This window comes from Sciurus carolinensis, chromosome 2, assembly GCF_902686445.1.
Source record: "Sciurus carolinensis chromosome 2, mSciCar1.2, whole genome shotgun sequence".
Taxonomy (NCBI): Eukaryota; Metazoa; Chordata; class Mammalia; order Rodentia; family Sciuridae; genus Sciurus; species Sciurus carolinensis.
Genome location: NC_062214.1, coordinates 80394352 through 80414967, shown reverse-complemented (window position 1 = coordinate 80414967; position 20616 = coordinate 80394352). Strand labels below are relative to the sequence as shown.

Genomic DNA, 20616 nt, shown 5'->3' with positions numbered 1-20616 from the left:
TTGCTTTGACTTACAAGCAATGTCAAAATAAATTCTTCAGAGAAAAGGAAAACGATATAGTTCATAATCTTAGAATTATATAAGAAAAGAGCATCAGAAAATGAATAAAAAAGTAAGATTAATGATTCTTATTATATGGCAAATTTTAATTCAGGTATACCAATAATCACCTTAAATACCAATGATCTAAATACATCAATTAAAATAAAGAGACCATCAAAGTGAATTAAAAACTAAGACCTAACTACATGTCATCTAAAAAGAAAAACACTTTAAGTATAAAGATATATAAAAGTAAAAGGGTAGAGAAAGATATACCACACTAACACCAATCAAAAGAAAGTGGAAATAACTATACTCATTTCAGACAAAAATTTGTATTCTGAAAAAAAAATCAAGAAAATGAGAAATAAGTCATGTTACTGGGAGAAAATATTTGCAAAAGACATATCTCATAAAGGGTCAATTTGGAAAATGGGTCAAAGACCTGAATAAATGCACCATCAAAGAAAATATGAAGATGGAAAATAAGCATATTAAATGATATTCAATACATGTTAATAAACACTTGCCTATTAAAACAAAATTAGCTACCCATCACATACTTATTAGAAATGCCCAAGTTCAAAACACTTACAATTCCATATGCTGGCAAGTACAGTGTGTTAGTTAGCTTGTTGTTACTGTGACTAAGATAGCTGACAAGAACAAGTTAGAGGAGGACAAGTTTATTTTGGGCTTATGGTTTCAGAGGTTTCGGTCCATGACTGGTCAACTGCACTGCTCTGGTTCTTAGTGAGGCCAAGCATAATGGTGGAAGGGTATGGTGGAAGAAAGCTGCTCAGCTCATTATAGATATGAAGCAGAGAGAGGGGGGCAAGTAAAAATATCTAAGCCCTAAAGGCACACCTCAAGTAACCTACTTCCTCTAGTCATGCTACCATACTACTCTATTAGTCCATTTAAATTATTAACCCATCAATGAATTAATCTGCCGATTAGGTCGCAGCCCTCATAATCTAATCATTTCACCTCGGAACATTCCTGCATCAACATAGGAGCTTTTGGGGGATACCTCATATTCAAACCCTAACATGGAATAACAGTGATTCTCCTTCATTGCTAATGGGAATGCAAAATGGTACAGTTACTATGAAATATACAGTTCAGCAGCTCTTAAAAAACTAACCATAGTCATATGATTCAGCAATCGTACTCTGGTATTTATCCAAATGAACTGAAAACTTATGTCAACATAAAAACCTGCACATGGATGTTTATAGTAATTTTATTCATAATTGCCAAAATTTGTATACAACCAAGATGTCCTTCAATAAGGAGTGGATAAACCATAAAATACCTCCACAATAGAATTATTCAATGATACAAAATAAACAATCAATCCATGAAAAGATATGGAGAAAATTTAAATGCATATTATTAAATGAAAGAAGCCAATCTGAAAAGGCTATATACTATATGAATTTTCCTATCTGACATCCTGGAAGAAATAAAACTACAGACAGTAAAATGATTAATGATTGTCAGGGTTTAGTGAGCAGGTGGAACACAGATTTTTTTAGGGCAGTGGAACTCTCTAGCAGGATAATACAATGGAGGACACATGTCATTATGTTTGTTAAAACTCATACAATGAACAACACCAAACAGAACCCTAATATAAACTGTGGTGATAATGTGTTCATGTGAGCTCACTGTTAGAGTTGGGGAGGCTATGCTTTGTGTGGAGAAAGGTAATATATGGGAACCCAGTACCTGCCCCCCACCTTTTTTTCTGTGAGCCTAAAGATGCTTTAATAAAATACAGTTCATCCTAAAAACATACTGTATATTATATACTTAGTATATTATAATTATTTAATTTATTTTAACATAAAACTGGTATAAACAGGTTTGGGCATAAATACAACTGACTTCAGTATGCAGACAAATTTAACTGGAGGAAGTGAAAGCACAAAGCCTTAACTAGCGCTTGTCTACCAGCTGTGAACATTTAGCCAAGAACATTCAGCAGGCAATCGTCAATATGTTTTACAGTGGGAAAGACAACACTGGCTAATCCCACCAGGCAGTTAACTGGGGTTCATTTAAGTGAAATTCAGTTAATAACTTTTTCACTACAGGGTTTTATTGAGAGATAAGAAGGAAAAAGATGAGAGGTATTCTGGGAGTAAGTATTTACTTTTGGGGGAGGGTTGGGAAAAGGGGAGGCAGTTAATGTAATAAGGCTCTTTCAGTAAGGATTTAAGAGATGGGCATAAGGAGGTGTGTTTGGCTGGAGTGGGCAGAAAATATTCCTAGAGTTTAGAGCTCAGGCTCCTATAACTAATACTATTACTATTTGATTTTTCAAAATGTTGGTAGGATAGCCTAGGAACTAAACTCCATGGAAACTGATTCATTAATTCAACAAATATTTATTGGGCCTCTATAATTCTAGGCATTTTCTAGGTAGGCACTGAGGATAGATACATCAGTGATTAAGACAGGCAAAATCCCTGCCCTCACAAGGGTCACAGTATACTGGGACAGACAGATAAAAACAACAAAAAGTAAGTAAAATGAATAATAATACATAGTGACAAGTACTAAGAAAAAACTACAGTAGGGAAAAGAGGTTAGAAAGAGTTCAAGGGAAGGCAGTATCTGTACTTTTATATAGAGAGGTCAAGAAAGGCTTCAATGAAGTCACCTTTTGGGGAAAGAGTTAAAGGAGATTCAAGAGGGAACCGTGCATAGATGTGGGGAGAGAGCAGTCTGGGGGGTGCAGACAACTAATACCCAGGACTGTGCTTGGTGTGATTCAAGGAGGTGGCAAGTGTGGTTGGACTGAGCTAGTCTAAGAGTTAACTGGGATATCAGATTATGGAAGGCTCTGTAGGTTTTAGTAAGGATTTTGGCTTTTACTCTGAGATGAGAAGCTTCTAGGAAGTTTTGAGTAGATGAGGCATGGGATCTAACATTTTTATAGGATTACTGTGGTTGCTGTTTTGAGAATAGACTAAGAAGTAGAGAGGAAAAAGGGTGAAAGTGTGGAGATCATGTGGGAAGTTTCAGCAATGATCCAGCTAAAAGCAAATAATGGCTTAGATCAGAGTGGTCACAGTGGAGCTGGTGAGAAGGAGTCAGATTCTTGGCATATTCTGAAGGCAGAGTCAAGTTCTAAGTTTAACTGAACAAAATTTAGGAATAAAATCTGTTAAATGAGGTCTTCAAATACTTTTAGCTAAATTCTTACCACCTGATTAGTGATAAAGGGTGGGCTATACTGAAAACATACTACTTGTAATTTTTTTAAAACTAAATGTAGTGATTTTTTTGGCCAGAAAAGAAATAATTAAAAATTCAGCCTCTACCTAATGCAAATGCCTAAAGACTGTACATTTCAGTAACAAACTTTTTTTTTTAATCACCTTCACAATGTGATTAAGATTGTGCTTCGAGTCAAGCAGTAGTAGCTCTGCTTTATAATCTGTTTGGAAGACATTAGTATTCTCAAAAAACAAGCAGGAAGAGGAAGAGAGTAGAATTAGAAACAAACATAAAACTTCTATCTTTGTAGATTTTTTGAAGTAAAAGTTTGTAAAACTTTTGAATCACATTCTTAAATATCATAGAATTACTGGATCATCAAAAGAAATTGCAAGCTGCATGTGGTGGCACACACCAATAATCCTACTATGTGGGAGGTTGAAGCAAGAGGATCATAAGCCTGGGCAACTTAGGAAGGCCCTGTGTAGAAAAAAAGGGCAGGAATGTAGCTCAGTGGTAAAGTGCCCTGGTTCAATCTTCTCTACTGGGGCAGGGGCTGGGGGGAAGCAGAGTTAGATTTCATTTTAGACAGCTGGATCACTGTACATGCCCCACCCCCATGAACCCCGGAAAGAGAATTGTTATTATTAGAACACAAAATGTGCTGTGACAAAAAAGCCTCCACAAAACCCAAGCATCTAGAAAAAAACAGTATTTTGTATCAGCTTTATGTAAGTCACTGTGATAACACAGGGAAAATAAAAAAGCACTTTATTCTGCCAAAGCAAAATTTGTCATTTTATAAGTAGGGTGTGTCTTTTGGAGTCACAGTCCATTTATTTAGCTGTTTTATGGTGCCTGTTGGTCCCTGCATAAACCATCTAAGCACTGCTTTTATTATTAGTAAACAAGGAGATGAATGCCTAAGTAAGCCAACTTGAACCAGCACTAGAACTGAGTTAAAGTCATCCAATAAAACGTGGCATTACTTCCCAGCATAGAGTACTTTTTCCCTATTTTCTGGGACACTGGAGTACTATGAAGCAGTAAAAAGATGGGTGTGTATAAGAGGAGGAAACCAGGATAGCCATATTCCCTCTAGGAGGTCATGTGATATATGAAAAGGCATTTACAATGACATTCAATTTTATATTTGGAAAAAGGAACCAAGTTTATATTAATATACAAAGTATAAAAGGTTCATGTTCTTGCTGGGCATGATGGCACATGCCTGTAATCTCAGCTACTCAGGAGGCTGAGGCAGGATTGCAAGTTGTAGGCTAGCCTCAGCAATTTAGCGAGAACCTGTCTAAAAAATAAAAAATGAAGGGCTGTGGTTGTGGCTCAGTGGTAGAGTGCTTGCCTAGCATGTGTGGAGGCACTGGGTTCGATACTGAGCACCACATAAAAATAAAATAAAGGTCCATCAACAACTAAAAAAATATTTAAAAAATATATATTTTAAAAAAATAAAAATGTAAAGGGTTGGGGATATAGCTCAGTGGTAAATTCCCAGTACTTAAAAAAAAAAAAAAAAGTTAATGATCTTGTTTGGTGAAGATGTATGTATTTTCCAATCCCACCTTGGTAATTCTCATAGAGGGTTTAATAGAATAGTTTATGAATAATTTATGTTAATCAAAAGGGGACATGAGTTTTAAAAAATCTGAAAAACACAGCCTTTCACACTTTACTATATGTCACTGTGTTAGGTATCAAAGACAGAGATTTTAAAACAGCTACAACAAACCCTTGTCCTTTTACAGTTCACAATCTGATCAGAAACAGATGGATGAATAGCTAAAACAGGAGAAAGGTGATAATGTGCATTAAGGTATTTATTTAAGTACATGAGAAAAACAGGGATGAGATATTGATGAATTGAATGAGGAGGTAAACAGCTACCACTTATCATAATAAATTCACAGATGCACTACAAAACTGAGGGAAGCAGAAAACAACAGCTGAGTAAACACCTGAGAAGGAACACTTAGCTCAGAGTACTTAAATGTTTGGAAATCCAGCCTCATGCCAAGGTAGGTAGCTCCAAGGTAGGTAGGATTCAAGGATGGAGCCTGAGCAAGGCCATATATAAGAAAGAATCAAACAGAGGTCCCTAATATCCAGACCCAAATAAAAAATTAATAGTTAACAACTCTAGGGTAAGGGTCCTTATTGGCGCAACAAACACTGTCCCTCTATCTTCTTACATTTTTTTTACACTGCTTTCTCTAGCTCAAATCTGCAGCTGTGAAACAACACTGAATAGGAGGAAAGAATATTTATTTTCTTTTATAGGCCAATAAATCCTAAATCTTTACCTTCTCAAGAGCCAATGAAGACTACAAGAATGACATGTTTGAAAAGGGAAATCAAAGAACATTTATAAAAACTATAGGGTAATCAGATGGGCCCAGCGATGTGCCCCTGTAATCCCAATGACTCGGGAACCTGAGGCAGGAGAATCACAAGATTGAATCAGCCTGGGCAACTTAGCAAAACCCTGTTTCAAAATAGAAAATAAAAAGGGCTGGGGAAGGTTGGGGCTGAGGCTCACAGTGGAGTGCTTGCCTCGCACACATGAGGCACTGGGTTTGATCCTCAGCACCACATAAAAATAAATAAAATAAAAGTTTTGTTTCCATCTACAATTAAACATATTTTTAAAAAGGGAGGGGCCTGGGGATGTAGTTCAGAGGAGGAACACTCCTGGGTTCAATCCACAGTATCACAAATAAGTAAATAAATTACTACTACACTGTAATAAAAGAAAACAGGGCACAGCAAAGTGTTCTTAATTTCTATCAGCTGATTTACAAATTAAATTCTCTTTAAAAGAAAAAAGAGAAGATACTGGGTAGTAGAGGAATTTCTTCAGCTAGAAGTTGAAGACAAAAAGAAAACTTTGATTACAGGGAGGCAAAGTAGTTAGTGGTCATCACTAGTGTGAACAATAAAATGAAATTTAGAGTTTTCCTAAAGAAACAAATAGGCACAATTGGAATGTGCTTAACAATTTAAACTGAAAGAAATTTAAAAACTCAGAACTATTTTGCTTTTAAATTCTAAAGTCGATGATGCTTGGGACGTTAGAAAGTTACAAAATAATAATAAATTTAAACTTCACATATTTAAAGCTCTTGACAAACCAGTTCCCAAGAATATGTCTCCTCTAATAACAGATTTGACATAAGGCCCCAACCTTCATACAGATTCCTCCATCACAATGAGAACAAGTGGTCACAGGTAGTAACTTCTTTAATGTATAAACTTCTGATTTTGTTTCCCTTGCTTCTAGGTCAAATGAGAACAAAAAAGTTTAAAACCATTTTAGCTGAAACTTTAACAGGAGAGTAACCAGACCAATTAAGTCACTTCAAGATTCTTGATGTTTTATGTATTTACTAAAATCTGTATTTTCAGAATTGCCTACTGCTGTTCAAAGGTTCCCCTTAGTTCAATAAGGCAGGACTAGGTCCCAGGGAGTAAGAATTTGCAGAAAGGACCAGGTGCAATGAATGACAAGCACCTATAATTCCAGCTACTCCAGAGGCTGAGGCAGGAGGATCACCAGTCTTGGCAACTTGGCGAGACTCTGACTCAAAATAAAGGCTGGGGATATAGCTCAGAGGTCAAGTGCCCTTAGATTCAATACCCAGTAACTGAGGGGGAAAAAAAAATGCAGATGACTTGTTCTGTACTTCTTTGCAAACTAAATGTACCCACTTGCCTGTGTTAGCAAGTACTTCTGTCATGAAGTATGGACCAACTAGAGACTTGATATGATTTTCTGCTTTCCATACCTTTAAATGTAAAATGTGACTAATATCTACTCTACTCACCTCAAAAGGGCATTGTGAGGATCAAATACTAATTCCTGACATGCTCTGCAAAAAACAAACAAAAGTGACTTTTGTTAACCGTCACAAAATTTCCAATGAAATATCTATGAGTTTACTATACAAATTTTAAGTATATTAAAAGAATGAATACATAAGAAAAAAGATTCAAAGGAAACACACCAAAATGTTCAAAGTAGTCATGTTAGGGTAGAAGAATTATGACTAATTGCTTTCTAGTCTTTCATTTAGCTTCCCAACTTTCAGTAATATAGTTATGTTACTTTAAACAAAGTGGAAAGTACCATCAGGAACCACAGTCTTTTTATTTACTTATTTTTAGTAAGGGGGATTGAACCCAGGAGCACTGGACCACTGAGTTATATCTCCAACCCTTTTAAAAAATAATTTACTAAATTGCTGAGGTTGGCCTTGAACTTCCGATCTCCCTGCTTCTGTCTCCCAAGAAGCTGGTGTGCAAGAACTTGGCTAGACTAGAGAATCACAGACTTTCTGAAATTAAATTTTAATTTCATATGCAATAGAGAAATAAATTTAAAAAATATAATTCACAGAGATAAAAATTTTGTTACCTAGATCTCCCTATTTCCCTCTCCAGAAAAAGAACCTATGTAGTAGTTTTTTGCTTATTCCTGAAAGAAGCTTTAATGATAAGTTTCTAGTCTGTGTCTCTTCTTCTCTCTTCAGAATTAGATCTACAGGCAGAAAAGAGTAAGCATGACTAGGAGGGAGAGTATGAGGGTACAGTCATATTTTCTATTAAAAATTCACTTAAATTTGCATTAAGTTTTATGGTGTTTATTTTAACAGAAAAATTAATACGCTAAATTACAGGAGGTTAGGAAATGACAGGTTAAATTCACCTTCTGACAGGCAACTGACAAATTTTGATACTGAGGGTTTGAAAAAGTGCTGCTTCTTATTTCTTTTCCTTTAACAGAATGAGAGAAATTCCTATTCTTGGTTAGAAATATATGGCTAACTCAATTTATATCCTGTTAACTTTATAGATAAAAATACATAAAAATACACTAAAATTATCATACAAAAATCCCATTTAATTATGGGAGAACAGACCATGACAATGAGCTTGGTATTTCCTTACAAGGTTTAATTTTGAAAATTTTGAAAACCTTGTAAGGTTTAATTTAATTAATACATTGGAGGTTGACAAATATACATTTTTATGTAACTGTTAGGAAAGGAATACACTTTTAAATAAATAAATCATTGTTTTAGTTTTTGCTAGAATAACTTAAGAAAAATCTCAACAATATAATTGATTCATCACTAGTTCCACTGTTATCTCTTTGCCTTCAGAAATTTGACTTCAAGTTGCTTTACATAAAAAAGAAAAAGTTATGATACTTTTAAGCTCATCATTATAGTGTTTTTCACAGAAGCACCTTCTCTGGAGTCATTTATTCTTTTTAAAAAATTAAATATATATTATACACACACACACACACACATATATAATTAGTTGTAGATGGACACAATACCTTTATTTTACTTATTTATTTTTATGTGGTGCTGAGGTTGAACTCAGTGCCTCACATGTTCTAGGCAAGCACTCTACCACTGAGCTATAACCCCAGCCCAGGAGTCATTTATTCTTGCAACAAAGTTTCTACAAATATCTAGCTTGACTCTGGGTGTTTAGAAACATTTAAAAGACAAAATTGATTAATTCAATCAAGATGTAGCAACGTCAACTCTGAGGAAAAAAAGTGTAACTGCTGTTTTCTACAATAAATTCACTCAAAATTTAGTAAAGAAAAAAAAAAAAAAAGCACCTCAACTGTAGGATTTGTTTCAAGAGGTAATCCCTGTAAATGAAGAGAGGGTGTACTGACAACACACAGTAAAAACCTATTAACAGTAATGACAGCTGGAATAGGAGCAAACATTTACTCTTCTAAGTACTAGGCTTATATAAGAGTTACTCCTTTAATGTTCACAACCACCATATTAGGTACATATTATTATTAGTGGTTATTTTATGGTGAACAAACTGATCCACAGAATGGTCAAGTAACTTACTTGCCCAGGTTTACTGTGACAGAGCAGGACTTCCTTACTGCCTCTGAGCTAGGAACTACGACTATGTAACTCACATGATCACTGAATGAAAATGATATATGATTCTTCTGGATAGAAAAATGAGAGTCCTTAAGCAATTTGCCATTTCCCTTCCCCTAGTACAATGATCATGCAAGTATGTATTACGGTGGAGTTTATGTCAGCTTGGTTGCCTAAGTGAACAAAATACCACAACCCTCTATACCCATTACTGACCCACTCTGGACAAGCAATGATGATGATGATGATGATGATGATGATGATGATGATGATGATGATAGAGGAGGAGGAGGAGGGGAAGGAGGAAAAGGTAAAAGAAAAGCTACTGAGACTTTGTGGTAGTTTATTACCAGAGCAATAACCTATCCCATCCTCACTGGTACCTTCACAGTTATAAATCTCATATTTATTATCATGGCTATCTACGTACCTAATGACTGCTGAGATCCCTTTCAGCTCCCCAAATTCCAGATTTGTATATTTTTATTAAGTACATGTTTCTTTCATTTGCCTTGTTCTCCACACCTCTGGATTTTATTTTTTTTTTGGTACCAGGGATTTAACCCAGGGGTGCTTAATTACTGAGTCACATCCCAGACCCTTTCTGTATTTATTTAGAGACAGGGTCTCACTGAGTTGCTTAGGGCCTCACTAAGTTGCTGAGACTGGCTTTGAACTTGAAGTTCTCCTGCCTTAGCCTCCCTAGCCACTGGGATTAGAGGCATGCACCACAATGCCCAGCCTGAACTTTACTCTTTCAACCCAAGTATTCTAAGGTTATGCTTCATGTTGAATAGGTTACTAGCTTGTAGAATTTTACTCAAAATAGGAATTTTAAAGATATATCAATACTTACAGTATATAGCTGGCCACATGTGTATGTTTATAAGAGCAGGAAGAAAGATCTCTCAGTTTAACATGCTAGAATAGCATGCTAGAGAGTTCCCCACAAAGAAGACCTAGCTCATTTGAATTTGGAAAATGCTTATTTCCATTAAATGCTTAGACTGGGAAGATGGGAAGTGTATCTCAGATAAAAAGTAAATTAAGTCAGTGGTGATTATATTGACAGACACTGGGAATAAGGATGAACACATGGAAAGCACTGGTTATGCCTAAAGAATGATTCATAATGAACTTCATGAGCAAACAGAAAAGTATTTCCCTAACCTCAAGCTGCCAATTGAAGAATTCATGGAATTGTGCGTTGTTAGGCATTCAAAAGTCTCTATGGAGTCAAAGTTTAGTAGTTAAACATAAAAACAGAATTAGAGTTTCACACTAAAGATGTGTGTTCTAGTAGTACTCAGGACTTCTGTTTAAAAAGCCAAATCCTAACAGTTGCCCATATTATCATTTCATGAGAGCCAAAGCTGCTACAACCTCATAATCTTATTGTTTTTTCTTTATTAGACTAGAACAATAAATGTATCCAAATTAACTCAAGATTACTGGCAACATGAATTAAATACAGTAAATCTTGATTCCAAACAAAATATATTCATTTTGTAACTCTGTCAAAGTTTTGAGGCAGAATATATACTATGAATGAGAAGAGACATTTGCTTTTGGTAGTGCTTTATTGTAAGCTGAGAGAGAAATTCTGGCATGCCTATGTGCTCCAAGGGAAAAGGTACCATGAAACTGATGGTTCTAAGGAGTTGGCAGACAAATAAAATACCTGAAGTCAATGAAGGTCAGATGTCAGATTTAACCAGGGAATTCAACTTAGAAGGTGAATCATCACCAGACTCAGAAAAACAAGGGTCGAACATATGTGAAAGCTGAAGTAAAATAAGGGAAAAAAAGGAGTTTCGAGTGGGGGTCAGATGTCATACAAAGATATAGGGAAGATCAGTGGAATAGAAGAAGGAGAGGGAGGAAGTATGGGAAAGGGGAGGAAATATGGAATAAATTTAACAAAATCATACTATATACATCTATGGGTACATCAAAGGGAATTTCTTTATATGTAGAAAGTTATCAATTGAAAATAAATAGTTAAATAAATGAGTGAAAGGAAAATCAGTAGAGAAAGAAGAATAGGGCGAGGTGGGGTAAATGGGGGAGAATGGAGACTGACATGAAATTCCTTGCATGTATAATGCTGTCAAAATGTACCCTATTATGTAGAACTATAATGCTCCAATTAAAAAAAATGAAGAAAAGAAGAAGAGTTGACTCATTAGTAATACTGAACTGAAAGTTTATATTGCATACTGCTCAATGGTGCACTGATTTGCAAATCTAAAATTGAAATGTAGGAGGATATCCTACCAAGTTTATTAAGCACCTGACATCAAACTACCATGCTTTTCTCAATTCTCTCTGAGCTACTGGTCCTTTCCTTTTATTCATTTAATACTTGACACTTCAACTCTAGTATCAGAAATCTTATCACTTTGTGCTGTAGTTTCTTGTGTACACAGCTGTCTTCTCCACAGAAGCCACCATGTTCTAACTGACATTCTAGCTTCTGTAAGGACTTTGGTTCTCTTACTATCATTTTAATGTCTTGCAACAATGATTGTTCCTTTTTCTTTCCGATGTAAATAAGCTCTGGTTCTAAAATGGAACAAAACAAAGCTCATAATAAAACCCTCCAGTAATTTCTATCTTCCAGTATTCTAGGAACTGCCCATTCACTTACTTTTTCCTTATAATCAAGCTACTGGAAAGATTACTCCAGTCACCACTGCTACTCAATCTGAAACCTACAGTACCCTGGCTTCTATCTCTAACTCACCCTACAGATTGTTCATAGATACCAGTAATCTCTAAAGTGCTAATTTTAATCGACACTTTAAAAAAACATTAAAATTTTTTTTTTTTTAATTTCTGGTATTGGGAATTGAACCCAGGGGTTCTTTACCACTGAGCTATATCCCTAGCCCTTTTTATTTTTATTTTAAGACAGGGATCAGTAAGTTGCTTAGGGCATCACTAAACTGCTGAGGCTGCCCTTGAACTTGCAGTCCTCCTGCCTCAGCTTCCCAAGTCACAGGGATTACACGCATGCACAACCACAACTGGCCTCAATGGACACTTTTAAATCTTTACTGTTTGGCTTCTAATTGAACTCTGAAGCTGTAAATGCCTGTTCTTCAAATGCTTCACCCGTTGTTTCCTGTATACCACATTCTTCTTTTTCCCTATTCCTTTAGCCATTCCTTCAGGTTTTGCTCTCTTCTCTCTCTGATACCCTAGCGCGCTCTCAGTTCCAATGTTCAATAACCACTTATACTGATGGCATCTAAACTCACCTCTTTTAAATTCTTAGCCTATATTTCAAAGGGCTAAAATAATTACCCCCCCTTGGAGTGTCACAGGCAACACTTCACATGTAAAAACACTGAATTCATACTCTTTCTCAAAATCTGTTTTCGGGCTGGGGATACAGCTCAGTTGGTAGAGTGCTTGCCTTGCAAGCACAAGGCCCTGGGTTCAATCCCGAGCACCGCAAAAAAAAGGAAACTATCAGCAATGTGAAGAGAGAGCCTACAGAGTGGGAGAATATCTTTGCCACTCATACTTCAGATAGAGCGTAAATTTCCAGAATATATAAAGAACTCAAAAAACTCTACACCAAGAATACAAATAATCCAATCAACAAATGGGCTAAGGAAATGAATAGACACTTTACAGAAGAAGATGTACAAGCAATCAACAGATATATGAAAAAATGTTCAACATCCTAGTAATAAGAGAAATGCAAATCAAAACTACCCTAAGATTCCATCTCACCCCAATTAGAATGGTGATTATCAAGAACACAAGCAACAACAGGTGTTGGCGAGGATGTGGGGAAAAAGGTACACTCATACATTGCTGGTGGGGTTGCAAATTAGTGTAGCCACTCTGGAAAGTAGTATGGAGATTCCTCAGAAAGCCTGGAATGGAACCACCATTTGACCCAGCTATCCCACTCCTCGGCCTATACCCAAAGGACTTAAAATCAGCATACTACAGAGATACAGCCACATCAATGTTCACTGCTGCTCAATTCACAATAGCCAGATTGTGGAACCAACCTAGATGTCCTTCAATTGATGAATGGATAAAGAAACTGTGGCATATATATACAATGGAATATTACTCCGCCATAAAGAATGATAAAATTATGGCATTTGCAGGCAAATGGATGAAATTGGAGAATATCATGCTAAGTGAGATAAGCCAATTTCAAAAAACTAAAGGACGAATGATCTCGCTGATAAGCGGATGAGGACATATACTGGGGGGTGGGAGGGGTTAGCGTTAGGGTTAGGGTTAAGGAGGGTGGTAAGAATGGAGGAAGGAAGAACTGTATAGAGGGAAAAGAGGGGTGGGAGGGGTGGGGGGAAGGGAAAAAAATAACAGAATGAATCAAACAACATTATTACCCTATGTAAATTTATGATTACACAAATGGTATGCCTTGACTCCATGTACAAATAGAGAAACAACATCCCATTTGTTTACAATAAAAAAAAAAAACCTATTGTTTTCCATGTTCTCTAAGTCAGCTGAGGCTACTCTACCCTGTCCACTCAGGCTAAAACTCTGAGTGTCCTGATTTCCAAGATTTCCCCCGTCCTTCCCAACATACTCAATCCCTTACCAAGCCCAGTTGGTTTTCCTCCTCTTTCTGTGTTCTCATTATTATTGTCACAAAGTTTTTTTTTTCAACCCTGATTAACAGCCTCCAACCCATCTGTCCTTCCTGTCTCAAATGTTTCCACCCAGTTGCACAGTGATCATTCTAAAATACAACTATAATTATGCATAATATTCCTTGTTTAAAATCATTCCAGAGATTACCCACTAACTTCATGTAAATTTTTATTTTTTCTTTTAAAAGTTGTCTGTTTAAAAGCAAAAAAAAAAAAAAAAAAAAGTTATACTTATTTTGAATGCTTAAATACTTTGAATGTTTTGCAAGAAGGATACCATTTTATCACTTAAATAAGTGATCAAACTTGGTCCCATAATAGTGAATGACTACTTTAAACTAGTTTTGGGATCAGGAAAAAAGGAATCTTGACATGTTAAAATGAAACAGAACATGCAAAGTTTAAGCAATATATTAAAATAATGAAATCTTCTCACACTGCATTCACATTTTTGATACCCTTTATTTGTTCTGAAATGAAACATTATACAAACTTACCCCTTTAGGAAGTAAGATTCAGCTGACAAGCTAATAAGGCTGATATGACTATAATAATAAAAATATGCAGTCCTGGCTTCCACTTCTCTTTAACAAAAGAACAATAAAATATACCAAATAGCTTATGTCCAGGAAATAACCTGGATATTAAGAACAGAGATGGAATAAATGACTATTTTTAGATTTATGGCTCAATTTACATAACTACTTATGATGGAGTTTTACTCTAAATTTTCAAAGTAGGAACATCACCTTCCGTGGTATCATATTAAATACATGTTTCAGGTCTTCAAATTAACAGGTTATCAGATAGAGTTATTTTTAGCCTTTCTCATAACCCTCTTAATTACAGTATCTATCTTCTTTCCTGCAATACATTTGCTACAATCAATTCTAAGACCTCTTGAGAGTGAATGCCACTCAGTACTATTATACATGCATTACCAAGTAAGGTAAGAAAGCTGTAAAACCAACTGAGATCCCATGATGCTAGTTATGCTTCAATCTTCCTTCCACTGGCTCCCCAAACATGTCAGTGCTATTGTAGTAAAGTGGGTTATAAGTTTTGGGTGATGTGATTAGCTTGAAAGACAAAGAGAACAGTATAGAAAAGACTATTATAGGTTATAGCAGAGTACCTTTGAAGCAGCAGATACATTTCATCTTTTTTATGAATAATTTTTATGTACCCAGGCAACAAACATGAAGCCCAGCTAAGAGCTGCATACACCAGGTTAAACACAAGTCTTTCCTGTCTATAAGAGAGCACAGTTTGCAAAAAACAATATTTTGGGGGTGTAGGGGTACTGGGGATTGAACTCAAGGGCACTTGACCACTGATCCACATCCCCAGCCCTATTCTGTATTTTATTTAGAGACAGAGTCTCACTGAGTTGCTTAGGGCCTTGCTTTTGCTAAGGCTGGCTTTGAACTCACGATCCTCCTGCCTCAGCCTCCCTGAGCTGCTGAGATTACAGGTGGGTGCCACTGCACCCAGATGAAAACAACAATTAACACTTTAAGTGCGTAGAAAGACAAAAAGTTCTCAAAGCCATTATACCATACTCACTGATTTCTAAAACAGTTCATAAAGTAGTACTCTATTTACTGACAAATCCATTTACTCTATTTGAAAAATAATATTGTGAATTAACATCTTTGAACTCAAAGCATCCTATTGCATCACGACTGATTGTTAACAGTATATTACTTTTGATATAAAATGATTATTTCACCATTTGTTAGATATTTGCTAATTTAAAATAACAAGGATGAGATTATACCAATTCCTCCCTAGTCTTCCACCTAGCTTTCTTGCAGTAGCAAAATTCACCTATAGGGCAGCACTAGGGTGGAATGAAACAGAGAGGTCAGTTCCAATCTTATGTGTCTGAATGATTTCATTACATGACATTATGCTACAAAACTGCAATTGAGTTGCAATTTCTACCATGATAAGGTTTTACTTATCTTGGTAAACATTAAACTCTTTTTTTTGGTACTAGGGATTGAACCAAGGGGTGCTTAACCACTGAGCCACATCCCCAGTCCTTTTATTTTTTTATTTTGAGACAGGGTCTCACTAAGTCCTTAGGGCCTAATTGCTAAATTGGCTTTGAACTTGGTGATCCTCCTGCCTCAGCCTCCCAAGTCGCTGGAATTACAGGCATTGTACCTAGGAAAAACATTAAACTCTTTCCAGAAGGACAATTCTACTGATGTGGACATAGATACAGACTATAAAAAGTGTATCTAAATCTTTGCCAATGATGGTGCTGCTAGACAAAATGGCTAAAATAAAAAGGACACATAATTTAAAAGGCTGAAAGCTAGAGAGATAAAGTTGATCCAAGTCTTTCTCTGAACATTATCCTCAGTATCATGTGTTGCTAGTGAAAGATTTTAATTAAACACCAGGAAGAAGAAATCTAGCAATTAGAATTATGTGAGTAGTATGTTGTGCTAGAAAATACATGGCTAGCTGCTGACACTGTATTTCTGGCAAAATGAAGCTGCTCTTTTCCCCTTTTTAAAATAAACACAAAACAATTGCGTTACATTTATTTAACACAGTCCCTAAAATGGTTATTAGCTTGAGAAGACTACTTCTTTTTCTTTTTCTGGGAATTGAACCCAGTGGTGCTCTAACACTGAGTTACATTCCCAGTCCTTTTTATTTATTTTGAGACAGGATCTTGCTAAGTTGCTGAAGCTGGCCTCAAACTTGCAATCCTCCTGCCTCAGCCTCTTGAGTTGCTAAGATTACAAGCATGCATCACTTTGCCTGGCAAGAGGACTGTTTTTAAGTAGGGCAGTTTTCTGCATTCTAACTCCCCTTCCCTCTCTACAACCCAAATGTAACATATTTACATAATACAATAGTACTATGGAAATAACTTCAATATTCCTCATATTCTTTCACCAACTCTAGAGTCACTAATCTATATTTTAAAAACCAAAAGAGCCTGTGGTAGCAACCAGAAGATTATGAAATTCCAAAACTTATTTAGTCGTACCCGGCAGCAGATACTTATAAAAAATCTTATGAGCTCCTAGTTTTATTGACCCAAGAATAGTTATGAATCTCTGGTAAATCTGCAAATATCAAAAAATAGATGAAGTTTTAAAAATTACTTCACTCAGAATAACAATCTTGCTAAAGGTAGAATATATAACATTAAAGTTGGAAACTTAGCCTTTTCTAAGTATTCGAAATACTTTTCCTATTCTACCCCCTTCCCCACCAGGGCCTTGAATCTGCTAATATGCATATAAATATTCATCATGTTTTTTCAATTTACAACAAGTTTTTAAGTGGAGTATCCAGACTTTAGGAATAAACAAGAACACCTCATTTACTATACATTAATTGTTTTAAGAAACACAACAAATCTCTAAAACACTTCTTCAAATGAAATTTACCCGGTCTAAAATTGGTACTAAACTGGCATTTTTTTCATGGGTCTTTTTGTTTTTTGTTTTTGGTGCTGGGGATTGAACTCAGGGGCACTCGACCACTGAGCCACATCCCCAACCCTACTTTGTATTTTATTTAGAGACAGTGTCTCATTGAGTTGCTTAGCACCTCATTTTTGCTGAGGCTGGCTTTGAACTTCAGATCCTCCTGCCTCAGCCTCCCAAGCTGCTGGGATTATAGGTGTGTGCCACTGTGTCCAGCTTTTTCATGGGTTTTGAAAAATGCTAGTCACCTAAAAGCTGTTTCAGACTACTAGACTTATAATTTTCTGTTGCATATACAATTAATCATCTCATTTTACTGAAATCAGCTTTAAAATTTTTAATTAAAAACTGAGCTACAGTCCCAGTGCTTTTTAAAATTTATTTTTATTTTTTTTTCGGTATTGGGGATTGAACCCACGGGTACTCAACCACTGAACCACATCCCCAGTTCTTTTTTTTTATTTTGCACTTTGAGACAGGGTCTTGCTAAGTTGCTGAGTGTCTCACTAAGTTGTTGAAGCTGGCCTCAAATTTGACAATTCTCCTGCCTCAGCTTTCCAAGTTGCTGGGATTATAGACATGCACCACCATGCTTGGTTCCCAGTTCTCCATATTTCTGGTTTTTATTTTAGCACTTAAATTAAAAAAAAATTTTTTTTGTTGTTGTCAATGGATCTTATATTTATTTATTTATTTGGATAGGCAGAAATAACACTGTCAAAATGTCCATAATACCAAAAGCACTACACAGATTTAAAGTAATTCCTATTCAAATCCCATTGATATTCTTTATAGAAATAGAAAAAGCAGTCATGAAATTCATTTGGAAAAATAAGAGACCCAAAATAGTCAAAGCAATCCTTAGCAAGGAAAGTGAAGCAGGAGGCATCAAAATACCAGACCTTAAATTATACTACAGAGCTATAGTAATAAAAACAGATGACTGCTGGAAACTGGAAGCTCATTGTCTGGTACCTCTCATGCATCAGACTACTGAAGACTGGGAGGTTTAAACACTGTTATGGTATAGATGTCCCCCTCCCCCTTTTTGAAATTTTAAGTTTTTATTTCTTTATTTTTCTTGTTCTATTTTCCTTTTGTTTACCTGTTTCCTCGGAGTTTTTCTCCTTTTTCCTCATGCTAACAATCAACTAATTCTTCTTCTTTTTTTGGGGGGGGGGTGCTGGGGATTGAATCCAGGGCCTTTTGCATACGAAGCAAGCACTCTATCAACTGAGCTATATCCCCAGCCCCAACCAACTTCTTTTGATTCCGCTTTCACTCTTCAAACAATCTAGTACCTCTATATACTCTTTTCTTATTCCCTTAACAGTTATATCCTCTCCATCCTCCATTAGAAACTGTAGACTTCATTGCAAATCTATTGGTTGTACTGTAGCTAACAAGTGAAATTATCATCTGTTTATTATGACAATACTGTTAATGTCTTCATAGGGGCTATTTGGTTTAGGGCTGCATATTGTCTGTACCGGGTGCTGCTATTATTGATCACCCCTTAAAAGAGAGGTTTTGGAAACCTGCAGGGTCACTATAAGCCTATGGCGGGAAAATTGCAATACCCCAGATCCTCACTGCTAGAGGTGAAGATATGTGAACAACATGAAAAAAACAAGGGAAGAAAGTGTTTCAAACAAACCAAGATTCTATATTAATAGAGTCCAATGACATCATGGTAGAAGAAATGTCAGAAAAGGAGTTCAGAATATACATAATTAAAATGATCTACGAATCAAAGGATGAGATAAGAGAGCAAATGCAGGCAATGAACCATCACTCCAATAAGCAGTTAAAAGAGCAACTGCAGGAAGCAAAAGATCATTTCAATAAAAAGAGAGATTCTGAAAAAAAAAAAAAAAAAAAAAAAAAAAACCAACAGAAATCCTTGAAGTAAAGGAAACAATTAACCAAATAAAAAACTCAATAGAAAGCACCACCAACAGACTGGATCACTTGGAAGACAGAACCTCAGACAATGAAGACAAAATATTTAATCCTGAAAATAAAGTTGACCAAACAAAGAAGATGGTAAGAAATCATGAACAGAACTTCCAAGAATTATGGGATACCATGAAAAGACCAAATTTAAGAATTATCGAGATTGAGGAAGGCACAGAGATACAAACCAAAGGAAGGAACAACCTATTCAATGAAATAATATCAGAAAATTTCCCAAACCTGAAGAATGAAACGGAAAATCTAATACAAGAGGCTTAAAGAACACCAAATGTACAAAATTACAACAGATCTACACCAAGGCACATTATAATGAAAATGCCTTACATCCAAAATAAAGAGAATTTTAAAGGCTGCGAGAAATACATAACATAATTAGAAGCTACTTTGAAAATCTATACTCCAAGAAAATAAAAAAATCTCAAAGACATTGACAAATTTCTAGAGATTCATGATCCACTCACACTGAGTCAGGAGGACATACACAATTTAAACAGATCAATTTCAAGCAATGGTCCAGGACCAGACAGATTCTCAGCTGAGTTCTACAAGACCTTCAAAGAAGAACTCATACCAATATTCCTCAAAGTATTCCATGAAATAGAAAAGGAGGGAAACCCTTCCAAACTCATTCTATGAAGCTAGTATCACTCTGATACCAAAAACAGACAAAGATGCATGGAAGAAAGAAAACTTTAGACCAATATCTCTGATGAACATAGATGCAAAAATCCTTAACAAAATTCTGGCAAACTGCATACGGAAACATATTAAGAAGTCAGTGCACCACGATCAAATGGGGTTCATCGTAGAGATGCAAGGTTGGTTCAACATCTGGAAATTAATAAATGTAAGTCATCACATCAATAGACTTAAGGTTAAAGTTAAGACTCATATGATTACTTCAAATAGATGCAGAGAAAGCATTTGCCAAAATACAACACTCCATGCTCAAAACACTAGAAAAAATAGGGATAGTAGAAACATACCTCAATATTGGAAAAGCTATTTATGCTAAGCTCATGGACAACATCATTCTTTTTTTTTTTTTTTTTTGGGGGGGGGGTGCTGGGGATTGAACCCAGGGCCTTGTGCTTGCAAGGCAAGCACTCTACCGACTGAGCTATCTCCCCAGCCCTGACAACACCATTCTTAATGGAGAAAAATGAAGCATTCCCTCTAAAAACTGGAAAAGATAGGGATGCTCTCTTTCACCACATCTATTCAATGTCATGCTTGAAATACTAGCCAGAGCAATTAGACAGACCAAAGAAATTAAAGGGATATGAATAGGAAAAGAAGAACTCAAGCTATCAC

At 35.8% G+C, this 20616-nt stretch overlaps 1 protein-coding gene across 2 annotated transcripts in view; it reads right to left on the bottom strand.

Moving 5' to 3' along the window:
• Nucleotides 1-20616, bottom strand: part of Hmg20a (high mobility group 20A) — a 70587-nt gene that overhangs the window by 37882 nt on the left and 12089 nt on the right. The window contains exon 2 of one of the 2 annotated variants that reach the window (XM_047540866.1): nt 7116-7160. The exons of the other annotated variant lie outside the window; for it this stretch is intronic. The gene's annotated coding sequence lies outside the window, so the exon portion shown is untranslated. The remainder of the gene's footprint in view (nt 1-7115; nt 7161-20616) is intronic. 2 annotated transcript variants of the gene reach the window in all.